This window comes from Cricetulus griseus, chromosome 5 (assembly GCF_003668045.3).
Source record: "Cricetulus griseus strain 17A/GY chromosome 5, alternate assembly CriGri-PICRH-1.0, whole genome shotgun sequence".
Lineage (NCBI taxonomy): Eukaryota > Metazoa > Chordata > Mammalia > Rodentia > Cricetidae > Cricetulus > Cricetulus griseus.
Window position 1 is genome coordinate 126220661 of NC_048598.1, and position 27351 is coordinate 126248011.

Genomic DNA, 27351 nt, shown 5'->3' on the forward strand with positions numbered 1-27351 from the left:
TAACTCTGGCAAAAACAAAAAACAAAACAAAACAAAACAAAAAAAACCTAAACCTTGGCTCTATATGAGCAGGCTAATGGCTTCATGGAAGAGATTTTTTTTTTAAGTTGCCATTACAAATTGTGTACAATAATAGATACTTGAATTATCCTAGGGATAAAGCATAAAGAAATGGTAACTCTCAAACCAGAATTATTTTAACCACCAAAACTACTGGGATTTTAAAATAAAAGGACAGAAGTCAAAATGTACAAACAGGAAACAGATGTGTCTTCTCACTTGAAACAAACAAAAGAAGGCAGACAAATTATGGGAAACAACGGTTTTCAAGAAACTAGACAACAAGCAATAAAGAACAATGATTTAGAGCTGTGGTTCTCAACCTTCCTGATGCTGCAACCCTTTAATAGAGTTCCTCATGTTGTGGGGACCCCAAACCATAAAATTATTTTCACTGCTACTTCATAACTGAAATCTGGCTACTGTTATAAATTGTAAGGTAAATACCTGTATTTTTCTGATGGACTTAGGCAACCCCTGTGAAAGGGTCATTCAATCTCAAAAGGATCACTACCCACAGGTTAAGAACCCCTCCTGTAGAGAGACAGAAAACAGAACAAACAAAATCGTAGCATTGCCCCAGCTCTCCACCTCTAGAGACTGCACAGACTCAAAAATGAACAAGGTGAGTTGCTGAACTCAGTCCAGGTGGTGAAACAGAAGATCAGGCATCTATCCGGAAAGAAAGTTACAACAAAAAGTAAAAAAAGAGAGGTTTGCAAAACCATGTCTCAAATATTTGGCACAGTAATGACTGTGTAAGCTAAGAAAGGAACAACCTGAAAGAGGTACAGATTAGTGCCTGACAATCATACAGAGTAAGGAACACAGTCTGTTCCACCAGCCAAGCTAGCAAGGGACACTGCGTGGAGTACTTAGGAGGGTCTTGTCTCAGTAAGTGAGAAGACTAGCCCTAGAAAACCCTGCTCTAAGCCATTGGATGAAATATAAAACAAGATTCAAACTGTCTCCAAACAACTACAACCAAGGCAACTAAAAAATTTCCTAATACAAAATATAAAGGTAAAATTTACAGTTATCTATCATCCAATCAAATATTACCAGAGCTGGGCACAGTGAACATGCCTGTAGTCCCAACACTCGGGAGACTGAGGAAGAAAAATCAGCTTGGCCTAGAAGATTAAGGCTTGTCTGGTGGAAAAAATCAGTCTGGGGAATTACTAGGTACACAAAGAGGCGGAAGATCATGAATCATAATGAAGAAAACAATTTACCAAAACAGATGTTAGAATTAGGGCCAAGGATCTTAAAAGTTGTTTTAATATATTTTACATACTCAAAAATCTCAAGTGAAACATGGAAGATATGAAATATATATCTTAACTATAGTGATGGAAACTATAATCTGAGATGAAAAGTATACTACACAGAATTAACAGATAAGACATTAAAGACAAAATTAGTAATTTGGGGGCAAGAAAAAGCCACACAAACTACATATACAAATAAAACAGGAGGAAAGATGCCAAATATAATATCAAATATAGTAAAACAGAAAAATCAGCAGTATTGAAAACCAGAAAACACTATTGATAGAAACTAATTATCTAAATTACTCTGACCTTATCCAAGGGTCAGCAGACTCAATATTGCTATGGTGTCAATTCTCTCCAAATCTTTCTAAATACAATGTAATTCCAATTAAAGTTTCAATAGGCATTTTACAAAATGTTTCTAAAATTCATATGGAAATGCAAAATCTACTAAAAGAGAGAAGCCACCCAGGAATTTGAAAAGGGAAAGTTTAATATAAGAGATCATTAACTTTAACAGGGTTTGGGGAACAGTCAATTAACTAATGAGAAATAAAAAGGGCTGTAATGCAGGAGAAGCCAATACCCACTTAGGCCTGAGCCAGTTAAGAGCTTCTTCCAACCCTTAACCACCCCAAGGCTGAGATCTAGATCCTACTGAAGAAAACATGGTGCCATCCACTGAATGGCTGAAAAGCTGCTCTAGAGTTCTGTCACTGTGACTTCCTAGAAACAGACAGAAATCCATTCTTTATGGAGTTGATGTCCCAACAAGATTCTATGCTACAAACAAGAACAAGCAGCCAGTATCAGGTCTCTGGTTGCTGGGGTTCGCCTGCCTCTGAGCACTGCCGGAGCCTGGTACTTCTCAGCATTCTGCAGAAAAGTGTACACTACTGAAGAAGCCATGAGGACTAAGGAAAATAAATATGTTGATGGAGTGAGCCAAGCAAGCACACATGATACAAGAGGAAAAAATTATCAGTAGTGTTATCCAGAATTCTTTCTAGCCTAAGGTAAGCACTGGATGCTATGACAAAAGAACAGTATTTAAAGGGTCTGATCTGTTTTCAAACAGCAAAGGAAAAAAAGATTCATTGGAACAAAATACCAATAAGCAGTACAATAGGCAAAATAAAAATGAAAAAGAACAAGTTGGATGGGTTAACATGACCTCATTCCATAACTCACAGAGTCAAAGTGACCAGTATGGTAGAAGCACCAAGATACACAAAATGCCAATGTAACAAAAACTCAGCAACAGACCCAGAGACTTGTGAGCAGGGTCTCAATGTGCACCCAGACTAGCCTCGAACTTGTAACCCTCCTGCCTCATTTCTGAAGTGCTATGATTTATTGGTAATTCTGTTTCCCAAGTGCTGTGATTTACCAGAGCCAGCAACCACACCCAACATCAAGACTTTTAACAACAAATCTATTTCAACAAATGATGCAAAAATAATTGAACTCATCTTTGAGTGGTCCATCCAATTTTCATTACACACACAGATACATACATAAACACACAAACACACACACACCCCACATCAAAGAAATATAAAGAACTATTTTCCATCAAATGAGACTATTAGATGCCCAAGAATACCACTGTTCAAGAAAATGTGAGGAAACATACATTGTGTGGATTCATGCTCCTTTCTGAAGACGACCTATTTCTATGAATCTAAGTTTCAAAAATAGTAAAATCTTCTAAGGCAGTAATTATATCTCAGAATGGTAATGCATTGGAAAAACAAAAAATTCTTTCTGTGCATTTACATATGTATAAACATATGTTATTGGTACCTGTAGGCTTTAAAAGCTCCTCATAGAACTTTGTATGATCACCAATTTGTGGACCATGATCCCAAAGAATGAAAACATGTATAAAGGGAACTATAACCTACTGAGTAACTTTTGTGAACCTGACACTCTATGGACAAATACATTATCACATTTAACCAGAACATATTAAAAGCTAATGTTTTAAAAAGACCTTGTATATCCAAAATGATAGTAAAGGCCTTAAAGAGTATTTCCCTACTAAATTCTTACACTCAGTTGGCAGAATTCATGTTCTAAAGGGAGGGGGAGTAGTTTAAGACAAAATTAACGGTTTATGAGCAAAGAACAATTCAAGAATCAGGCTATATACAGAAGCACAATCAGTCCAGAGAGCTCTACTGCCAACATATTGGGCCAGAGCTGTAGAGCAGTAAGTCCTGAGTTAGTTAGCTGGTGGTTTCTGACTGATAAAGTTGCTGGTTTCCTTGTTTAGGATGGGTTATTTGCTTATATAGGAACCTAAAGAACTCAAGTTGTTCTGGTCTCATTACCTCCTAAGTTAAAAAATATAATAATAATACTGTGAAGATAAGTTTTAGTTACCAATTCAAAATCCCCCATTAATTTCCAAAATGTTAGTTGGCCCCCAAAATTAGATCATATTCATTATTTTAAAATATAAGATATCAAGTATAAAGTAGTGGTAGAGTAAGGCTTTTATAATATAATAGAATCAAAATAAATTTCAAAGTCCAACTATCTTACTGAAAATTACAGAGAATCTGTATGTTTAAAATTATAATTTATCTGGATCACTAAAATCTATAGAAAATACTATACTATTTAGCCATCTATAAAAGGTATCAATAATACAGAAAGGTTTTATACTCACACCATCACATATGGTAGCTATGGGAGCAACTGATCTTGCAGCAGATTAGCATGAAGACCCCCACAGTGTGGCAGAAAGCTAATGAAGGATTTGAAGCTTTCCTAAGGATTAAGACAACTGTGGAGCCTAGTTTCATCACCAGCAGGGCTTCCCCCCAGAAGTTCCAGAGCACCCTCCTGAGGCCTACTGTGTCTGGGCCCAAAGCTCCCTCCCTTTGCCACTCTTAGACCCTTCACACATGGGCCAACCACTATTCTGATGTCCCTCCAGGCTTCAGGGGAGCTGGGGTAGGAGCTGGTCAGAAGGACACTGAGGCTGACACTGAGACTGATTTAGAAGTGTCTATTGCAGATCAAGCAACCTGCACAAGTCAGAAAACTAATGTGTTAAAGATGTCTTTAAAGGTCCCTAAGAACCTGAGATGCCTGGAAGAGTTCTAAGGACATGTCACACCTCTCTGGTGTCTTAACCTGCTTTTCTTCTAGGACTTTATCTCAAATCTGTCCCAGAAAAGGAAAAATGGTGTTATTTTCTGAAGATCATTCAAATAGCAGGAAAGGACATCAGAGTTTATCAGACTGACTAGCCAGAGAGAATTCCCTCTGTCACTCTTATCTCATGGCCAGAGACTACCATCTTCCACAAACAGGTTCACCACAGCCCAGATGACTACAGTCTGGTCTCTGTCCCTTGACCTAAGTAAAATGGGCTTTCCGTTCTACATAATTCTGGTTTCTGGATCTACACAAACAAGCTGATTGTTTAGCAGCCCTTTTGTCATGTTAACTCGTTACTGTTCTTCAAACAAATAAAAATAGGGTAGATACTATCTAGATACAACTACAGAGCACTTAAATATGACTACTGAGAACAAAGTATTGTAATTTTATTTTTGTTTAATTTAAACCCACATGGCTATCGGTTACCATTTTCAACAGCACTGGTCTATAATGACTTCTGGTCCTTAAACAACAATCAACAGCTTAAGCAAGCCTCTACTGACTGTTCCTCTATATTCCCACCTTCTGTGTAACCTCCAAGCTAATACACTAACAATTATTTAATCATTACTTACTGAGTACCTCCTACAGGACACACCCCATGCAAAACACAAAAATACTCTTTGACAGTCTCTAGTCAGCCAATAATCCTACAACAAAAATAACATTTAGCTTTAACTTACATTTACTCCTTTTAAAGAGATTTAACCTGGTATTTATAGTGACACACACACACACACACAACTTATGACTTTAATTTAAACAAAGGCATTTTTTAAAGATTTATTTGTATGTATGTGTCCTCAACTCTATGAAAAGAAAACTTAAGAAATACTAAGAACAGGAGAAATAGTCTTCCCCAGGAAGGACACAGCAATTGATTTTCCAGTACCAAATGATCAGTCCTGAAAACACATACAACATTATACAGAGCAAGCAGGCTTCATATATATTCTTCAGGAATATAAGTGTAACAACAATTAATGAAAACAGAGGCTATGAATTTGAAAGAGAATGAGAAGGGGATATGGAAGGATTTAGAGGGAGGAAAGTAAGGGGAAATGACATAATTGTATTATAATTTCAAAAGTAAAAGAAATAATTTAATAAAGTTTTAAAAACTGTTAGAGGACCCAATCCCATCAAAGTAAATACTTCCTTGAGTTTTATCTGATACCTCTATCAGGTTGTTAGAGTCTGAGAAAAGACCCTTATATTTCTAGCAGAAACTAGAAGAAACCTAACTTTTCTGAAATGTGTCACATTCTCTGTTCTCTTAAAAGGCCTTCCCTCCAAAAAACGAAAGCATTTTATCAAAGCTTAAGCAAGTGGGTTTTTTTTTTTTTTTTTTTTTTTTTTACCTGTCCTGTTTCTAGGATTTTACAGTATCTAACCAATGCCGGGGAAGGGAAATACCCACTCCAGCCCCTACTATCTTCTGACATGGGGAAAAGATGCTCCAGGCAAACCCACAAAAGACAAATCTAATAACAGGACCTAAGAACTTCTTCCCTTCTTCCCCTTCTCCCCTCTTACCACATCAACATGACTACTAAGCAACAACCAAAGATTACAACTAAAAGAACTATAAACCTCAGGCATTATTTAAATATTCTCTCAGGAAAAAAAAAATCTAAATACAAAGTTAGCCTCTGATGCCACAGATGCAGCAAACACAGCCAAGCTTTTTGGCAGATAAACAAAACTTCATGCCATATACTATTACCTTAGCTTCTTTTACCTGATGCATCCTGTCTATGAACAATATAAGTAAAAGGTGTATTGTTAAGGCAAAACCCACAAAATAATAGAAAGAAAAGGAGCAAGGATGGGTGGGAAGGTACTAACCTATCTGCCAACCAGACCAGGGTATGACAGAGGTTTTAGAAATACCACCAGAAATGTGAAGTACATTTGCTAAGAATGCTGATGTGAGAATCCAATAACATGGAAAGCAGGGAATGGAACAAGGCAAAGGAAATGCCACAAATAAAACACACTGTAACAGAAAAGTAATTTTGCAGTGATAGTTCAGGGTACAGAGGACATCAAGCAGGATAAATATCAAAAGACTTACATATAGGCATGTGAGATGAAGACTGCCAAAAATCAGACAAAGAGAAACAAGAGAATAATAAAAAAAACTAAAAGGCCACCTTACCACAGGAAAGCAGGTCAGTATTATATCAAGCATTCCCCTTCAGAAATCACATAGCAAGAAAAGAACAAACGAAATACCTCAACTATTAAGAAGAGAACTGACCCAGTCAGAATTGCAGTATTATACTTCAAAAATAAAGCAGTAATTAAGATTTTTTTCAAATAACAGATGAGAGAGATGAGAGCTAAAAGACTTGTCTTATAAGAATGGATTTGATTCTTTAATAATAAGCAAAATTTTAGAGCAAAAAACGTGGCACATATGCACCTGGTACCCAGGGAAGTCAGAAGAGGTTGTCAGATCCCCTGGAACTGGAATTACAGTCTCTTGTAAACCACCATGGTAGTGCTGGGAACTGAACCTGGGTCCTCTGAAAGAGCAGCCAGTGTTCTTACTACTGGACCATTTCTCTAGACCCCTAACATTTTAATCCAATCTCAAGTAGAATAGCAAGGCAGTGTTTCCTACTCTTTTCACTGGAAAAAAAATAGAAAATATGACTTTACCATAATTACAGTACTTATTTAATTTCTATATTCTGTCCATTTAATATTTCATTTCCAAGTATTACTTCAAGATTACAGTAAATTCTATGTTCAAATATATCTCTATCCTCAGACTACAGTTTTGAATTTTTACTGCATGAAGTAAAACAAAAAATGACCTGATTTTCCTCATAACTTATATCCAGACATTGATTTTACCTGTACTGACGCTTACCACCAATAGACAGACATTATTAAACACCTATGCATGACTACATAAAAATTATAAGAATTGCAGTATTACCAAACAAGTTCCTTTACAATGCTCACAGTATCACTAAGCAATAATTAACATGACTCTCCACATTGATTGAAAGATTTCAAGTAAAATACCTCAATGACCCATTCAAAACATGAGGAAAGTCCAACTTGGGTCAATGAATCACAACTGTCATTTTCACATCATGCTCCACCTCCCAGGATAGTTAGCATTTTCTAGTAAGAATTTTTCTAAGATCCTATGATAACAAGAATGATGTGACAGAGAACCGAGAGCAAAGAGAAGAAACTACATTCCTTATGTTCATTTTGTTTTATGAACTCAGCAAAAAAGCAGAGTGGTAACACACTTTTTAGCTTTAAATGAATTAACTGGCTGTAAAAGTGTTCCTCTTTCTGATATTCTCTTCAAATTGAAAAATATTAAATATGATTCAGTCGGGGAGATTGGGACTAACAGCAAGCAGTGATCTTCACTGGTGATCTTCACTGCAGTAAGGCATACACAATTAATCTGCAGATGTTACATTTGTAAGTCAGCACCCCAGCTGGTGGGTATCTGAGCATTCTCTCTTTGCTATTTTATGGTGTTTTAGTGATCTGGTTATGTCTGTAAGGTCTATTTACAAGTAGACAAGTTCTAGTGATTCTGACACACACATGACAGCAGATATCGTCAGGGTAGAGTGGTTGTGGAAAGGAGCAATCACATGACCAGACAGGTAGCCATAAAGAAGGGAGGGCAGATTTGCTCTGTTTCTAAAAACCCTCTCAGATGACTTTACTCAGAGATTTAATTAAAATCCACAATGACCTAAGGACCTCCCATTAGGCTTTATCACTCAAAGGCCCAACTCAGCCCCACCATTAAGGTTTAGAGAGCAAATGTCTCCCACAAGTTTGTGTATTGAATACTTGTCCCTGAATGGCTGTGCTAATTTGGGAGGTTCATGAAATTTAAGAGGTAGTAAACCACAGATGGTTTCTGTGAGTGGGACAGAATTTGATCAAAAGATTCAGGAGGACTTGGTATTGGTGTAAAGATGCCTGATTATCAATAGTCACCAAAACTTCCAACAGTGGAATTGTGTCTCTTGAGTTCAGTGAATGAAACTGGCAAATAAGTGCAAAAGCAAAAGTAGTTTACTGAGTACCAGGTAAAAAGGTGCCCTGACTCACATCGAGCTTACCAGAGCTCCCTCCCAAGAGAGAAGAAGCACGGAGAATGGGTTCCTGCTAGCTGGCTCTTACTTGTGGAGTTTTAAAAAGAACTTTATATAGGGAAGGAGAACTTTCAGGGAAGCAAGCCATCAGCTGACTATCAGCACACTGTTGGTTGTCTCTGGTGTTTTTAGAAACCAGATGCTTTTGACTGTACTCAGCACACAGCTGTCATCAGTGGAATCCTTCAGGATCAGTGCCCCATCCTGACTGCCTGGTATGGTCTAACTACTGGCCTCCAGGGGTCTACTAGAAGAAATAAGTTAATGGAGAAGGGTTCTTATGGGCACTTTGTTCCCTGTCCCCTAAGTTGCAGGCCGCTAGCCCTATCAAACATCTGTTAAATTTTTTTCTAATTACTTTTTAATAATATTTTTGGTGCCAGGCATGGTGATATGTACTTCTAATCCTAGCAATTAGATGGTAGAGGCAGGAAAACCAAGTTCAAAAGCCAGTCTAGTCTATGTAGCAAGTCCCTGTCTCAAAAACACAACAACAAAAAAAGGAGACTAGGCAAAGCCCTTGCCTAGAATGAACAAGCTACTAATTTCAATATCCAGTACTGGAATTGGGGGGGGGGATTAAAAAATGCAAACCCAGCCCTCCCCCCCCCGAAAGATGACAGTTAAATTATATGGTCTATTTTAACAACAAAAAGTTATTTAATTTATAGCCGGGCGTTGGTGGCTCACGCCTTTAATCCCAGCACTCGGGAGGCAGAGGCAGGTGGATCTCTGTGAGTTCAAGACCAGCCTGGTCTACAAGAGCTAGTTCCAGGACAGTCTCCAAAGCCACAGAGAAACCCTGCCTCAAAAAACCAAAAAAAAAAAAAAAGTTATTTAATTTAATAAAGAATATGAAGTCATGTTGTCTTTTCAAATGCATGACAATGGAAGCTTTACTATCACCCCAAACTTGAAATAATCAAAATAATCAACTAATAGATAAACTAATTATAGTGAATCCACACAATAGAATACTACTGATATACATATGAACATGAAGAACTTACAAATGCATTATAGTAGGTCAAAGAAACAGATTTCAAAAGCTGAATACTGAATAACTGCATTTAAGTAGCACATTGGAAAAAGTAAACTATACAGGCAGAAAACAGATCCACATTGCTACAGATTGTGGTGAAAGGATGGGGGTTAACCACAAAGGAACAACATAAATGAAGCTGGAAGCTAGTATAACTGTTTTAATTGTAGTGAATGTATATGCCAATACTATTAGAATTAACATTAAAAGTAGAGATGTTAGTATATGACTTAATGTTCATGTGTAAAGAAGTTTTAAAAAAGCTACTAAAACATCACAAGTTTCTAAGGTGAGTTTATTTTCATTACCAACTATGCCACACAACAATTCCCAATGTTCAATATAGAAAGCGTGGCTAAAACTTGTTTTATCAAGTCTAAAACTTGAAAGTCAATGCCATTAAAAGTAACTTGCTTATAAAGGACATATTATACTCTGTAGGCAGGCAGAAAATATTCCCCAACTAATGCACAATTCACTAGAGTTTGGGCTAAGCTGGCCTTCTTACTCCATGGGTACACACACATGTAGCTTTAAAAACAAAATCATCCATGTCTCAAAATACTAAAATGGAAACAGAGAAGTGCTATTCACAAAAAAATATACTAACCTGAACTTGCTCAGTTAATAAAGATGGGAAGGACTTATAGTGAATGAAAACACCACCAGGGTCACAGATGGCCTAAGCCAGAGCAGCAACCTGAAATAAAAGAAAGTAAATTAATTCACCCTCCTCAAATTTCACTTAGCATCACTATACTTATTTTTTATTTACTTTCAATGTGGTAGTCATAAGTAAATGTTTGTATTTTGCATTAACTAATTCTGCAACCATCATTTTCCAAATGACAAGAAGGAATAGAGTTTCATTTTTCAAATTATACCCAAACTCAGTTGCACTCATTGTCTTAATTTGCTTCATATTTCATCCCCAGAACAAGTCAGCCCCTCAATGGTTCCTTCCCAGTCACAAACATTCATCTTTCCAGTCTACAGTTCAAAATCTATATCCCCAACACCTCAATTAGTTCTATACCTTTGTTTTCTTCCTCCTTCTCCACAAACTTCCCCTCAAACTAACTCATCTACTTGCTTTCCTCAGAACAATTTTATTATTCTCAGCCTTAATCATTGAATGAGCCTTCCTGGCATATAAGACAGTGTAAATCTTACTGTATTGAGTGCTAAGTAATTTCATACTCCTAAAAACACTGAGTGTTTCTAGGATTTATTCACATTTTTTGGAATTTTCTTTTTTGGGTACTGCTTTTAGTCTTTCTTTAGAGGAGTCATATGAGCTAAAGTTTGCTCCACTGGTAAGCCACAACTCTTCTGAACTCTTTTTTTGTTTTTTTCACTTTTTGCCAATTAAACTATATAAGTCAGCTTTCTCAAAGTTTTTTTAAGAATTCTATATTCCATTAACCTTTGGTAGACTATTTGCTTCCATAGACATATAAATACATATGTATATACATATTTATAATCATTTAATTAGGGAATTTATATCCTACTTTGTTGCTGGCTCTCCATCATCTATTACCATTTTTGACATATGGTAAGGAATCAATATGATTCACAGTCAAGTGAAGTATTCTTTTTAAAGATTTTATTTATTTATTATGTATACAATGTTCTGCTTGCACCTACAATGTTCTGCTTGCACATTTGCCTGCACGTCAGAAGAGGGAAGAGGGCAACAGATTTCATTATAGATGGTTGTGAGCCACCATATGGTTGCTGGGAATTGAACTCATGACCTCTGGAAGAGCAGCCAGTGCTCTTAACCTCTGAGCCATCTCTCCAGCCCAGTGAAGTAGTTTTAATAAACATTCACTGAACATATATATATATATGTGTGTGTGTGTGTGTGTGTGTGTGTGTGTGTGTGTGTTTGTGTGTGTGTATGTATATGTATATGTATATGTATATGTATATGTATATGTATATGTATATGTATATGTGTAAGTCACTGAGTACAAAAACCCAATTAGCACTGTATCTTTCTCTCAAGTCACCCTACTCTTATGACATGTGATTATTCTTGAAATGACATTAATCGTTAGAAGTAGGATTGACATTTACTATAAGAAGTGGTTTTTCCTACAGTGACACCAAAGCCCACGGAAACTGACTTTTGGCAATTAGAACTAATTGGAAGAAGCACCATTCCTTAACCTCCTATATAATCAAGAGCCCAATTACTTTTAATTTCCAAAAAAATTAAAAGTTCTGAGGGATAATAGGCTATGAAAACCTTCAACAAATTGCCCTAAACACAAATCCTTTTGTATAGTACAATATTGTTTACATTATCTCATCTGGTAGATCAATTTGAAGAGGACAAACAGTAACTCTGAAAAGACCATAAACGTACAATTTATACACAAACATGATGTCTAAAATCTACCTAGATTCACTATAATTCTTTCCTAGAACTTCACCTTAAAGCTTTTGGCAACTTTCTACAATAATTGAAAAGTGTAGGACTTATGTCTAATGCCACTGTAAAATAACTGGTACCAGATTTACCTTCTGATGGTAAACAACTGCAAACACACACACACACACACACACACACACACACACACACACACACACACACACACACACACGCACCATTTTCCAGATCTTGAACAAAAATAAGTGGGATCTGTAGTGCCTAAAACTTGAAACATCAGATAGTCTCTATAAGTATTTTGTCTTTACACTAAGAGACATGTTATATATACCACTGCAGACAGATTCAAACAAAGATCACAGGAGCCATACTAACTCTTAAGAAACAAAGATCCAAGTTCACTACAACAAAGTGGCAAGCATTTCTCAAATAAATACTGGAAAAGAAGGAGCTTAGCAGACAAATGCTACATATCTATACTAAGGTTCACTTACACCTCAGACTTAACAGTAATCCACACACACTTAGGCATGTGTTCATAAACCAAGGGAGTAAAGAAAAAAATCAGGGGTGGCATTTGTCAATGAGAGTTCTATCAAGCAAAGACAAAGGTTCTCGAAGTACATTGAATAAAATGGTCCACTAATAGACTGTTCTATAATGAACCCAAGAATTCTTTAAAAACAAGCCTTAAAGGATAATCTAATCTTCTATCTAACACCTGTAACCATCAACCAAAAAGGAAAAAAACTCATCCTTCATGGGATTGTGATAATCAGAAGGGGCGTGGCTCATAATACAGCAAACATTAGCTAATATGACCCCACTAAACAAAGACTAAAAGCATAGCCAAGAAAGAAAACTCCAAATAATGTGAATACATCCCAGAAAAACTCAGGAGTATTTATAGAAGTATGAAATTACTTAACACTCCACAAGATAAAATTTATAAAATGTATAATCTCCTTTTTTAATGCTTACTAAGCATCAACTGATTACTAAGCAATTTTAAATATATATATATATATATATATAAAGACAATTTCTAGAGCCTTAATAAGAGAAAAATCAATCAAAACCAACCTAGAATTGATAGTTGATAGAAATAGGAAACTAAAGTTAAAACATTAAAGTTATTATATATACACTATATATAACACTAAAGTTTATATATATACATATATATATATATATATATATGTATTTCATATCTTCTAGAAAACAAGAGAAAGACTAGATATATCAGAAAAGATACAGAGAAGAAAAGATCCAAATGAACACCTAGGCATACACACAAAAATGTCGAGATGTTCTATCAGATACTTGGTAATTAGTTTTCTATTCTGTAGCTCCAGGTTTTATACTGTTCCCTAAATTCCTTTGGGGTGGTTATTTCTCAGCCTCAAGAAGCTTCTTCATAGATAGAGAAAGTATAATACAGTACAGTAACTAGAGCAATCATAGGCTCATTTATTACCTGTCTTTCTGGAATCAGCTTTTATTCCTTGATGGCACTGTCTTAAGAATTGTCATTTCCATTCAACAGGAGGGAAAATATAACAAGTAATAGAAATCTAGGCAACTTCCCAAGGCTAGTAAAGCCAGGGATCTAATAAAAAGCATCTACTACCACTACTTTGATAGACCAGCATAATTCCTAACTACACTAAATCCTATCCCTATACTCACAGAGAAGTGTAGTTACCACCCCTCATCAAAGAAGCTCTTCTTTACAGCATATGGAGACCAACCATCACAGAAAACCACAACTGAACACAATGTAGAAGTCACTGAGAGAAGAATCATGTGAAACCAGAAATTATGACATTAGAAACAAAAAACATGTAATAAGAGATATATAAGTGATAGAAAATATGATTTATAAAATAGGCAATAGGCTGGAAAGATGGCTCAGCTGTTAAAGGAGAGGCTCACAACCAAAAATATAAAATAGGTGACTATCATTGTTCAAGGAATACTCAGTAGTAAACAATAATAAAAAGACAATATAAAAACCCATATTAGACAAAATATAAACTGAGTAGTTTCTCTAAGGGGGAAAAAAAGACCATATACCTATGACCAAGGTCGCAACATGTGATCTCATAGTTGTTCAGAACAAATACATGAAAGATGTTACTCATTTAAGAGGAAACACCACACTTGTTTATCAGTAGTGGTGCTGGAATTTGTTCTAGTTTAAAGCAAAGCTGAGACTAGAACTGAAGCAGGAATCATGGAGGAATTCTACTTGCTGGCTCACTTCCCTGACTTGCTCAGCTATCTTTCTTGTTCAGACCAGGACCACCTGCCTAGGGATGGGACTGCTACTGTGGGCTGGATCCTCCTACTTTAATCAGCAATCAAGAAAATGCCTCAAAGACAAGGCCAGGCCCATAGTGCCAATTCTTCCAATTATGGTCCTTTCTTCCCAGATCGTTACAAGTTTGTATCAAGTTTACAAAAAAATTAATCAGCACAGAATCCATGTTCAATATTATGAAATTTGCCTACAATCTTAAAAATACTAAAGGAAGAGAGAGACAAATCTTTAAAACTAAATAAACAAATTATCTCTGTAATACGTAAAATATGAATTACTTCCTTTTTGATGAAATACAAGAAAGAAAGATAGAGGGAAAGAGAAAGGAGGGAGTTATGAATCATAGGTTTTATATTCAGTCTGTAGTGTTGAATTGTCAGTCATTTTCCCATATTGCTAGAAAGAAAAAAATGACTATGAGTTACAATGAAGAAACCCTAGATGGGAAGAGAAAAACAGTAACTGATCCGCTGATGCTCATTTAAAGAAATAAGTCCTCGTCTGAAAAAAAGGAAACATAAAAACCACATATGAAATGAAAAAAAAAACTAAACTTATGGGGAAATTACATATTTAACAGATGACAGAAAGAAACTGAAGTAAAACTGGCCATTTTTTTGGGGGGGAGGGAGTTCTTTCAAAGGGAGTAAAGGCTGTAAATATGTCTAAAATGAAAAGCTAACCATGACTCAGTCACAACTGAATCTTATAAAACTAATGATCCCTGGGCTATTTAAAGTCTGACTTCAGAGAGGAGTAGATGAGACTGTATCTACAGATTATATGGATGAGACTACCCAGATTGATGATAGCAACCCACAAGAAGCTGCTTGCTATATGTAATTTCCCTGCTGAAAAAGTATCAACATAAACAGAGCATGAAGGTACACTGCACTGGCTCAGGCATAACAAGCCATGCTCCCTAGCTATGTGCACCTTGTTATAGAAGACCGAATGAGAAAGTCTCAGCTCTAGAGAAGACCACAGTGACACGGACAGTGTAGTGCTCCATTTCCTACTTTTTAGTGAGTCTGGTGAATCAATGGAGCTGCATTCATGCAAAGAAAAATAGGCAAGAGAGGTGATATTCATGGAGAAAGAAAGTATTACATGCTAATAACAACCAAAGGGGGTGAAAGAGTACACAGAGTGTTTACCTAGCATGAATGAGGCCAAATTCAATTTCCAGCACTAAATAAACCAGGCATGGTGGTATCTACCTGTAATTCCAGCACTCGGGAGGTAAAGAAAGGAGGGTCAGTAGCTTAAGGTCATTCTTAACTACACAACAAATTTGAGGACAGCCTGGGATAATCTTGCCTTAAGAAAATACACACATAAATAACTAATAAAATGTAAGGAATAAAAAAATTTGAAGTCTATCCCAGCACTATTTTTTTTTTTTTTTTGAGACAGGGTTTCTCTGTGTAGCTTTGGAGCCTATCCTGGCACTGGCTCTAGAGACCAGGCTGGCCTCGAACTCACAGAGATCCGCCTGCCTCTCCCTCCCAAGTGCTGGGATTAAAGGTGTGTGCCACCAACACCCTGCCCAGCACTGTAAGTATCCTGACAGCATTATTTTAAAGTAAAATAAGAAGTCAGAAACAAATTCGTTAGTCTTCCTCCTTTCCTGAAGTCATCTACTTTGTTAAAATAACACAGTAGTAAGCCAGGCCTCAGGCTATCACCCCAACTACTCAAGAGTCTGAGACTGAGAAGGATTCAAGTTCCTACCTTGAAAACTTAGGAAGACTGGCTCAACAACGAAAAGTAAAGATTTCAAAGGCTCGGGTACAAGTCAGTCATGGGCACTTGCCTACTATTCATAAGGCCCATTCCAATATTCAACCCCCAGAGCCACAGAAAAACAAGAAAAAAAATTATTACTAAATCAACCTTCCCTGATAAATTGTGTCTATTTTATCCCTAATTATTACTTACTCATATTACCTACATAAACTGTCTTTAATCTTTAAGTTCTTTATGACATTACAATATCAGCTCCCTTTTCTCCTTCCTCAAACTATGCTGAGAATCACCAAAGTAATTTAAGTGACTATCATCATCCTTAAGTCACTCACATCACACACGTGTTCAAATCTTAGGATCACCCAAAATACAAATAAGAATTCTGAAAAACTAGAAAAGTATGTCAATTATCTCATGGTTAACATAGTGATTATCTTCTCAGTTAATCTGAAATCGGAAGGCAAAATACCAAAATTTTCCATGATTTATAATACCACCATTCCTTCAACTTTCCCATGGGGCACAGTTTGAATTTCTAAGTCTTTTTTAACTTGCCATATCATGTAATTGGCTGCTTTCCCACCACACCTCCACAAGATTCTACACACTAAAACAAACAAGCCTGTTATTCATCTTTTTACCCCTTAGTGAATTCTAGCACAATATCTTAAAACATATTATGTTTGCTATTTCTCCACACCAATATCCTTCTTACCTATCTCACAAGGCAACAGCAAAGACAAAACATGGAATTATCTTTGAGAATATTCTGTGTAAAATAAAAATGCTTTGTAGCTATCAAATGGAATTTATCTCCTATTACCTCTTATTACGCTAAACCTTACCTGGCAAATAGTCACATGCTCTAGGAATAAAGCAGAACTGGCCCTTAGGATGCACCATAGTTCAATGGTGGCTCCACAGCCTACATCTCCAGGTCCTCCATTCCCAGGCTCTAGAGCTCAACTGAATTGTGTCAGAATCATTCGTGACCCTCCTGCCCTACCTACCACAGCATCCCTCAACAATCTCCAAACAACATTTGGAGTTTTTATGGTTTCCTGTATTAGTTCCATTTCCAAGTCTGTATAGTTCACAACTACCACCTTTGGCTGTTTTAAGTTTGACTTGGTTGGTTGGTTTGTTAAAAACTTCAAGCTATGTTATCCCTAACCAGGGAAGACAGAAAGGCATAATGAATATGGCAGGGTTTTGACCTATAACACTACTTCTTCGATACAAAAAAAAAAAAAGTTTCCATATGTTTTTAAAAATTTAGTCACTCCCAGCACTCGGGAGGCAGAGGCAGGCGGATCTCTGTGAGTTCGAGGCCAGCCTGGTCTCCAGAGTGCCAGGATAGGCTCCAAAGCTACACAGAGAAACGTTGTCTCACAAAAAGAAAAAATTTAGTCTAGACAAATGTGTAATATTATATTACCTACGCTAATTCATGTCTCATCTAAATATTTTCTATTCATCCAATAGCATAGTCACAAGCCTTAAAAAGTAAAAATCTATACCAGATGCAATGAGAAATTAAGAGAAACTGAATATTTGATAAAATAACATAAGATGTAAATGATATAATCAATAAACAAGATACTATTATATTCAATTTATGAACCTGAACTTTATACTCCAAATAACCTCATTTTAAGATAAGACGTAGTCACAAGAACTGACATATTTAAGGTCATAAGTCTCAGTAAATTTAATAAAGTAGAAAAACAAGCTATATTCTCCTATCACTATACAATAAAAATAAATATGCAGGGAAAACAGTCATACATATAAAAATAAAAAATATTTTTAAATAAATTGCATAGGCTTAAGAGCAAACTGAAGATGCTATACAAAAATAGTGAACCAGAGATCAATAGAAATTCCCATTTCAGAATAACAAAGTCCACTGGGAAACCAGACATTTACATAGTGTCAAGTATTTCCTCACAAGGTGTTTGTTAATTACAAAGAAAAATGGCAGATAATTAAAATTACCATCACTGTAACAGTACTCACATGCTTCCAGATCTAACATGTTGAGAAGGCATACATAACTACTGTGGCTATCTCAGCTGAAATACATAATCAAATTTTAGTAAGAAGAAACATCTAAATGTAAACTGAAGGACACTCACAAAGAACTAGGCCTACATTTCAAAAACCAGATGTCATAAAAGGCAAAGTTACTTCTCCAACTAAAGAACATTGTTTGCTTTTGCTGTATATTTGGTAAATTAGTGAAATTTAAAGTTATAGGCAGACTAAAATTTAAAATATACATAGAAATTAAATGCTAACATCTATAGACAAGGTCTACTGGCTAATTCAGAAGAATGCCCCATGCTTCATAAAATAAAACTAAAGTGTTAGTGAATCTGCTAATTTTCCAATAGTTCAGAAAAATAATAATGTATATAATAAAATAAAATGTATTTAATAAAAATAAAATTATATAGATATGGCATTATATTTAGAAACTGGATGAAAAAATTGCTTGATTATGTTAGCACTATTCTGTTTTCAACTTTGAATCATTTTAAAATTATTAAAGCCTTTTGGGGTATAATTTTTTATAAAGACCTTCTAGGTCTGTATTCCCAGCATTCCACAGGTTGAGGTCAAGGTCACCCAAGATAGCATAGTTGAGTTCCACGCTAGCCTGGGCTATGTAATAAGACCATATCTCAACTATCTGTATTTCTTGTTCCTCAGATTTTCTGTATGGACCTTTAAGTGTGTGTGTGTGTGTGTGTGTGTGTGTGTGTGTGTGTGTGTGTGTGTGTGTTGTGTGTACATGCCATGGTGCTACAGTGTGTATGTGAAGGAGCTGGTTTTCTCCTTCTACTATGTAGATTCAGTAGATGGGATCAACTCAGGTCCTTGGGCTTAGCTGCAAGCACTCTTAGGAATTGAGCCATCTCACCAACCAGACAGCCTTTCTTTCTAATGAAATGTTAATAAGATTGGTGCTATTGGCAAGTGTAATTTTTAATACTGCATGAGTATTTGGAATATCTACACAATTTAGTGAAACAATGTTTTCCAAATGACCCAACCTTTTTACAAAACTATTCAAAACACAGTCTATCAAGATGGCTCAGCAGTTAAGAACACACACTGCTCTTACAGAGGACTGGAGTTCAATTTTCAGCTCCCATGTAAGATGGCTTACAACTGCCTGTAACTATTGCTGTAGGAGACCCAAAACTCTCTTCTGGACTCCACAGACACTTACTTACACACACACACACACACACACACACACACACACACACACACACACACGATTAAAATCATTCAAAGTATACACTACAGAATTTAGCACAATAATAAAAAATTCATTGATAATCTGATACAAACTTTTTAACGATCAAAAGATATCTACAGTCATTTTTAAAGTCATTAAAATAATTCCCCATGTCCCAGCTTTACCCATATACTAAAAGCGATTATTTTTTTCTTTTTTTTTATTAGAAAGAAAATTATTTTACATGTCAATTCCAGGTTCCTCTCCATCCCCTCCTCCCCAGCCCCCATCCCATACACTTTCTGCTCCCCAGGAAGGGTGAGAGCTCTCTTCTGTTCTTCCTCCAACTCAACCTCCCTGCCCCATCATGTCCTCCTCACCTCTTCTCCTCTCCCCTTCTCATTCTCCTAGTTCCCTAGTGGAACCAATACAACATTGGAACATACTGAACCCAGAAGTAGATATTAAAAATGTAAATATTTTTAAGCATGACATTAAACAGTATAAAATGATGCCAGTACTGATTTTTAATCACTTGCTTTTTTAATTGTTATGTATAGAAACATGATATGAATCTGCTCTAATCCCAGCACTTGGTAGGCAGAGAGAAGAGAACTGGGAGTTCAAGGCCAGCTTGGGCTACACAGTATATTCAAGACTACTTAGCAAAAAGATAAGAGTCTGTCTCAATAAAAAATAATAATAATAATTAGCTGGGGGGAGGGCTGGAGAGATGGTTCAGTGGTTAAGAACATTGGCTGCTCTTCCAGATGACAGAATTCTATTCTCCGAATCAACATGGCAGCTCACAACCATCTATAACTCCAGTTCCAGGGAATCCAATGGCCTCTTCTGGCCTTTGCAGGCACCCAAATATGCAAGAGACACTCAGACATACATGCAGACAAAACACCCACAAATATCAAATTAAAATTTTAACTAAAAAAAAAAAAAAAAAAAAAAAAAAAAAAAAAAAACATGGGCTAGGGATTGGAAAGATGGTTCAATCAGTAAGGTGCTTGCCACACAAGCCTAAGGACCTGAGTTCAGATCCCTAGCATCTACAAAAAGTCAAGAATCAGAGCATGCATCTAGAAGTACAGAGACAGTCAGATCCAGAATTCACCAACAAGGCAGTAAAGCCCAATCTATAAGCTCCGGCTCAGTGGGCCACCTGTCTTGAAATATAAGATGGAAATCAATTAAGGAAGATACCTGAAATTGACCTCCAACCTCCACATGTTCCCACACATACATACGCACAGAGAAGATAAATAAACAACCAAGGGTTAGAGACGAAGCTCAGTGATAGAGCATTTTTATGGCATATTTAAGGCTCTATCACTCCCCCAAAAATTCTATCTTATACTCTCAGTTTTAATTTCCAGTAAGTAAATGTCAACCTAGCAACAATAATAAACCTCTTTGTAGTGCCTCACTACGTTTAAAGAACGTAAAATGGATGAAGTCAGGTCATGGGCCTGTGATCCAAATATCCAGGAAACCAAAGCAGGAGTTAGAAAGCTGATACCAGCCTGGGCTCCCTTGTGAGACCCTGCCTCAAAAGCCAAAACATGATCACAAGCTTCACACCATATATTAGAGCAGTAGGCTGATCTGTCAGAGAACATCATTAAACTTCCATAGAATAAGGATCACAGAATAAGAAAACTAATCACTACAGTTACAGTGCAGCTTCTATTTAATTCAGCACAAGTAAAACAAATCATCTTTTTAAATATAATTAAGTCGCTGCGGTGAATTATCTTAAAACATTTTCTCTTAGTCAATGATTAAGCTTGCTTTTGTTGTTGTTTATACAGAAAAATTTTAGAACCCCTAAATGTCTTCTCATTATGAATTTCTGCATCACTAACATGGAAATGCTCAATGAATTTGGATTAAACATATTTAAAAGTTCAAGAAAGGAAATACAATTGCTTATACTCATATTCAATCAATAATATATAATCAGAATATTTCTAAAATTAAGGCTATTTCACAGCTGTTACAAACATTTGCAATTTGCATAAAACTATGACAAATTTTATCATATTTTCAGGATAAACTCTGTCAATAAAATATACCATCAGGATTATTTGGGGAGCCAGCAAGCCTGCTCAGCAAATAAAGGTGCACACCACCAAGCCTGACAATCTGAATTCAATCCTCCAGACACACATATGGTGGAAGAAGAGAACCAACTCCCACAAGCTGTCCTCTGATGTTTACATGTGCACCCTGGTACCTGTGCATCTATACGCACGCACACGAGCGCACACACACACACACACACACACACACACACACACACACACACACCAACAAAAATGTCATTTTTAAATTTCAATTAAAAAAAACTTCACAGTGCTGAACTTCCATTGATAGTATTACAGTCATTGCCTACCAGTTAAGTTATACGATACCACCATTTTTAAATCAATAAATTGGAAAATACTAAGAAAAAAATAAAGATCTTTGCTGATATGAAAGACAATGAGATTATCTGCATCCACAGCTAAATAATTTGGAAGAGACATCATGTCAAAACTTTCCTAGCAGGTATAAAAGGTCATTTTTTTGAGCAAATTAAAACAGAAGATGAAGTTACTCCTGAAACATTAATTAGTAAGTAGTAATAATACTAAAAGAGAAGGCAAAAATTATGTGACATTTACTATATGCAAGACACATTTTTTCTTACATGAGTCTATATAGTTAACTCTCAAAATCACTAAGTTCACTCTTCCTTTATAGAAGAAACTGAAACTAAACAATTTGTGCAATGACACACTTAAGTGTAAATGGGATTTGACTCCAGGCTGTCTCTAGAACCTAGACCCTTGAATGTTATATAAACTCTTCTGTGACATGTGCTAAGGTGAAAACTGTTTTCAGGGACCTTGCAGGTTATCAAAAGCTCACAGACTGTGTCCCATTTTTATTAAGACTCATCTCTAACACTGGACCACTCTCCTTCAAGCACTCCTGCCTTGATGCTTGATTAGTTCTGTTGGTTTTACTTTTGATCTTTTTAACAAAAATTTATTGGACAAATTATTTATAAATTTTTATAAGCCAAGTATTATTCAAAGACCTGAAGGATAATTCGATGACCAGCCGGACCAATATCCCTGCTTTTCTGCTTACTCTTTAAAAAAGAAAGAAAACTAAATGAGATACTACAAAAAGTTACTATCTGTTTAATTTGAATAAAGTCTGCTACATGACTTACTATATTTTTTGGTATGTCTAAATTGTTTCATGAATGCAAAATTCTCAGTACACTAACAGAGGACTGCATGGCAGGGAAGAGAATGGGAGAGAGAAAAACAGGAAGAGAAGAGGGAGAGAAGCAAAAGAGGGGAAAAGGAGAAGAAAGGAAACAAGAGGAGAGAAACCAAAGGGCAGACAGTAAAAAGTGAACAACCTAACTTCATGTACTACACAAGTAGCTACACGTTTTTCGTATGTTACCACTCATCAACAAATTCTCTCTAGGTGTTTCCTATTTATTATTGTCTAGCCAAATAGCATTGATTAAATGAAGCATTTGTTAGCAGATACAAACCGTTTTCATAGTTCAAGCTAGGAGCATAATTTTGTGTTTGTTTACCTGCATGTAGGTTAACTTGAAACTGGTCTGTCTGTAAACATATTAAACTATATTTGATCTCTGTGGTCATATAAAAATACAACTATCAAGTTCAGTTATATTCTAAGATTTCTATTTCAATTTCAATGAAACAGTTTCTAGGTGAGCACTGGTCACTGATAAAACTATGTCTGCATTTCAAAAGTATATTAGACCAGACTCAGGAAGACAAATACTGAATGTTTTCTCAAGAGACTTTGAGGGGGAGGCACAAGTAATAGAATACATGTTATTTGAAACACATGAAAGCAGACAGGGTATGGAACTATTGGGAAGAGAAGCAAGAAGAAATTGGAGGAAAGTAGTAGTGAATGAAAACAAAATTCAGCCAGGTGAACATGTTTAATCCCAGCACTCAGGAGACAGAGGCAGGCAGATCTCTTTGAGTTGAAGGCCAGCCTGGTCTACAAAGCAAGTTCCAGGATAGCCAAGGCTACATAGAGAAACCCTGTCTCAAAAACAATAATAATAATAATGACATATATGTATGAAAATGCCATAATGAAACACATTGCTTTGTACATTAATTTTTAAAAGACATAAAAAGTATATAGTATATACCTTTCAAATGTTTACTATTTTACAAAAAGAAAAAAAATAGCCAGGCAGTGGTAGCGAGTGCCTTTAATCCCAGCACTCGGGAGGCAGACTGGTGAATCTCAGTAAACTTGAGGCCAGCCTGGTCTACAGAGTGAGTTCTAGGACAGCCAGGGCTACACAGAGAAACCCTGTCTGGGGGAGGGGAGAAAGAAAGGAGGAAGAGAGGGAGGGAGGGAGGAAGGGAGGGAGGGAGGGAAGGAAGGAAGGAAGGAAGGAAGGAAGGAAGGAAGGAAGGAAGGAAGGAAATATACAAACAATGCCTCCATAAAATCTTGCCAACACCATTTGTTGAAGATGCTTTCTTTATTCCATTGTATATCTTTAGCTTCTTTATCAAAAATCAGGTGTAGATAAGTACTTATGCCTAGTATAGGAATGGACTTTGGGAGCCCATTCCACATAGAGGGATACTCACTCCCTCATCCTAGACCCTATCCCAAAGGATATGATAGACTCTGAAGACTCCCCCATGGAAGGCCTCACCCTCCCTGGGGAACAAAAATGGTATGGGATAAGTAGGGTGTTAGTGGGGGGGCAGGGGAGGAGGAGGGGAGAGGGAATTGAGATTGACATGTAAAACAATCTTGTTTCTAATTTAAATTAAAGAAATGAGAAAAAATAAAACCATAGAAATATATTTAAAAAAAAACTGCCAAACCAAACTTGCTATCATAACAATTTGAAGCCTACACAGATTGTCTTACCCACGGTTTTCACTTGTTACCTGAGCTTCATTAATGGGAAGAACTTAATTTTTTTTAAAAGGAGTCATCTATTCTTTGAAATGGCCAATGAAATACTCACATACAATATCATATCTGTTTACTACTATGTCTTTTAGAACATAATTATATATATGCAGGTCAGACGATGTTTAGGCACCAAGTTATTAAAGAGCCACCACCAAGAATTCAAACTCTGATGGTATGCTACTGAGTACCTAATATTCACCAAGTGTGTTAGCTAAACATGCACTTTACAAGAACTACTATTAAAACACTTAAAACCTCATTAACCATACAGTTCTCATCAATTCAGTTTGTAAATGAAATGGTGGGGCTAGAATCTGTACTTGGCTTAGATTCCAAAACTAGTTGTTTGTTTGTTTGTTTGTTTTTTAATCTAGTGGCTTTACACAGATTTAAGTTTACAGTCTCTAATCATTCAATAAATACTGTCTGCTATGGTATGGATGTAGCCCCAAAATTCATATGCCAAAATTTAATGACCAGTGTAACATTAAGAGGCGGGGCTCCAAAGTAAGTCATGAAGGGCAGACCCTTCACAGATATGATTGAGATTCTTATGAAGGGGGATGAAGGAGTGGGAGCTTTCTCTTTTCACAGCATTATCCTTCCCTACCCCTCTGTCCCTTCTACCATGTGAGGATGCAGAAGGAAGGCCCTCACCAGATACTAAATGCCACTGCTTTGATTATGGATTTCATCTCCAGAACTGTAAGAAAAGTCTGTTCTTTATAATCAGACTATGGTTTTGTTATAGTAGTATAAATGAACAAAAAACACAAAAATACCCATGCCCTGCTGCACAAGGAAACATATCTTGCCAGACCAGTTGTTGCAACTTACCGGGTTCACAGCTGGGTAAGCCTATTTTTTCTCTCCACTAGCGTATGTAGCACCTTCCAACAATATGGAAGCTAGCCAGTAAATGATGGAGCTTCCATCAGAATCAGGTTGATTTTTCCATCTCCTACTACTCAGGTATATGCTGTCTTTTACAGCAGGGTCTTAGCAACAAGTTATGGAAGGTAACTAAGAGCAATGGCAATAGCCTGTAATGTAGGGACTATAGGACCCTAATGACCAACAACTCAAAAAGAGGCAACACATACCTGTCTCTGGGCTTTTTAGCTGATAATCTATAATACCTAGGGGAAGCATTGTCCTCCCAGTATAGAGTAACACCATTTAAACTTTTATGTATACAAACATATGTTTTAAGAAGCTTCTATGGTAGTAGGTTTCCTTATGGCTTTGTCCAAGGTCATAATTGTTAGGTATCCCTCCTCCTACTTTCTCCTCTATCCTGCTCTGCCATCCCCCACCCCACTGAAACCTTCCTGTTCCATTATTCCCCTTTCTCCTTCATACCACCTGCATTCTATCCCACCTCTCAAAGCCCAAGGCCTGCAATGGCCCCTAACTTTTGTTCTGCCTTCTGTGGGTAATCCAATGGATGTTATGGGAGTAACCAACCACTTTCTGACTGGACTTAAAGTCTGTGTTACAAGATGAAACTCATACTTCATACCACAAATTGTGCCAAAACCCTGGGGTTACTTAGGCCAAAGGTCCTAGGGGAGAACCTAAAACTGTTATTCTCCTAGATGGATATAGTAATAAACTGTCTCCTAAATTATTACCTTCATACCAATAGATTATTATATCTCTTAACCCTCACCAGAAACGCTTCTTTCCACAGCAAAGAGCAATTAATACAAAAATCCTCAACTTGTCAACCAGCAAGGAATAAGAGACTGTGGAGTGCCCACTCTCAATAGACAGCTATTCCACACCCTCTCCCACAAGGTTCAGGGATCATCTTGGAAGGGGGGGACAGAAAGATTATAAGAGCAAGAGATAGTGGATATCTGCAGGAAAACAGTAGTTGCCAGACATGACAACTCTGTTGCACATATGAACTCAAAGCAGCTGTCACTGCTTACACAAGACCTGCAAAAGACCAAGTCAGACAGAATCCCAGCACAGATGGGGAGGAGCTCATGAACCCCTAGTTGAAGAGCTATTGGCAACTGATGACTGCTAGGGGAAGGAAAGTAAGATTTCTTCAGGGATGCAAAATTTAGGAGACTGCCAATACCCCAGCTGATAGTCCTACACCCATGTACACACAAGCAGCACTAAATGGACTGAGTGAGTTTTTTAAAGAGCATGTGAAAGTAGCAGGGAATGTGGAGGATAGGTAAGGAATTGAAGGGGAGTGAGAAGAAGGTAGATTTGATCAAAATGCATTAAGTGTGTGTATTAAATTCTCAAACAATAATATTTTTTTAAATGCAAAAACAATCCATGGTTTAACATCAGTCACATGTATAATCCCTGAGGATTAAAAACTAGTATGCATGGCAAACACTCAGGCGTGGCAACTGGCAAGCTGAGCATCCTTATATGTAAAATGTAGACAAGTCACTGTGAAGGAACGTGTTATTACTAAGACTCATTTGGAACTAATAATGAATTACCTCTTTACACGGAAAAAGTATGTATAAATGGTAATTCTATCCCTCCAGCCAGCCCATATTAAGTACTAAATAGTAATTAACTATTCCTAACTACAGTTTAGAAATATAGGAAAATATATGAGTTGTGAATATACGTATATGTATTAATGTTCTGAGATCCAGGCTATGGTCATATGAAATTTTCTATCTCATTTCTCATGAGAGCAGGGATACACACCTAACAGCATGGCAGCCTTACAGAGGGGCAGTTATTCAGCAGCAGAATCAGAATTTAGGAACAACGACAAGAAAAATCAATGGTTCCTACTAGGGAAGGTGGCTTTCCTCCACATAGCATCACTTCCTAAGTAATGTGAATAAAGCAGGAGAAAGGTTTCCACATTAGCAATTTCTATTCTACAGAGTACTTAATTCTATGGTGCTTACAAGTCAAAACTATACCACAA

At 36.6% G+C, this 27351-nt stretch overlaps 1 protein-coding gene across 8 annotated transcripts in view; it reads right to left on the reverse strand.

The window, feature by feature from the left end:
* Nucleotides 1-27351, reverse strand: part of Fut8 (fucosyltransferase 8) — a 206669-nt gene that overhangs the window by 151244 nt on the left and 28074 nt on the right. For 5 of the 8 annotated variants that reach the window (XM_035444994.1, XM_035444999.1, XM_035445000.1 and 2 more), the window contains exon 2: nucleotides 10312-10401. The exons of 1 other annotated variant lie outside the window; for it this stretch is intronic. The gene's annotated coding sequence lies outside the window, so the exon portion shown is untranslated. Of the gene's footprint in view, nucleotides 1-507; nucleotides 595-10311; nucleotides 10402-27351 lie in introns of all 8 variants that reach the window. 2 more of the 8 variants (XM_035444998.1, XM_035444995.1) reach the window with 1 other exon arrangement.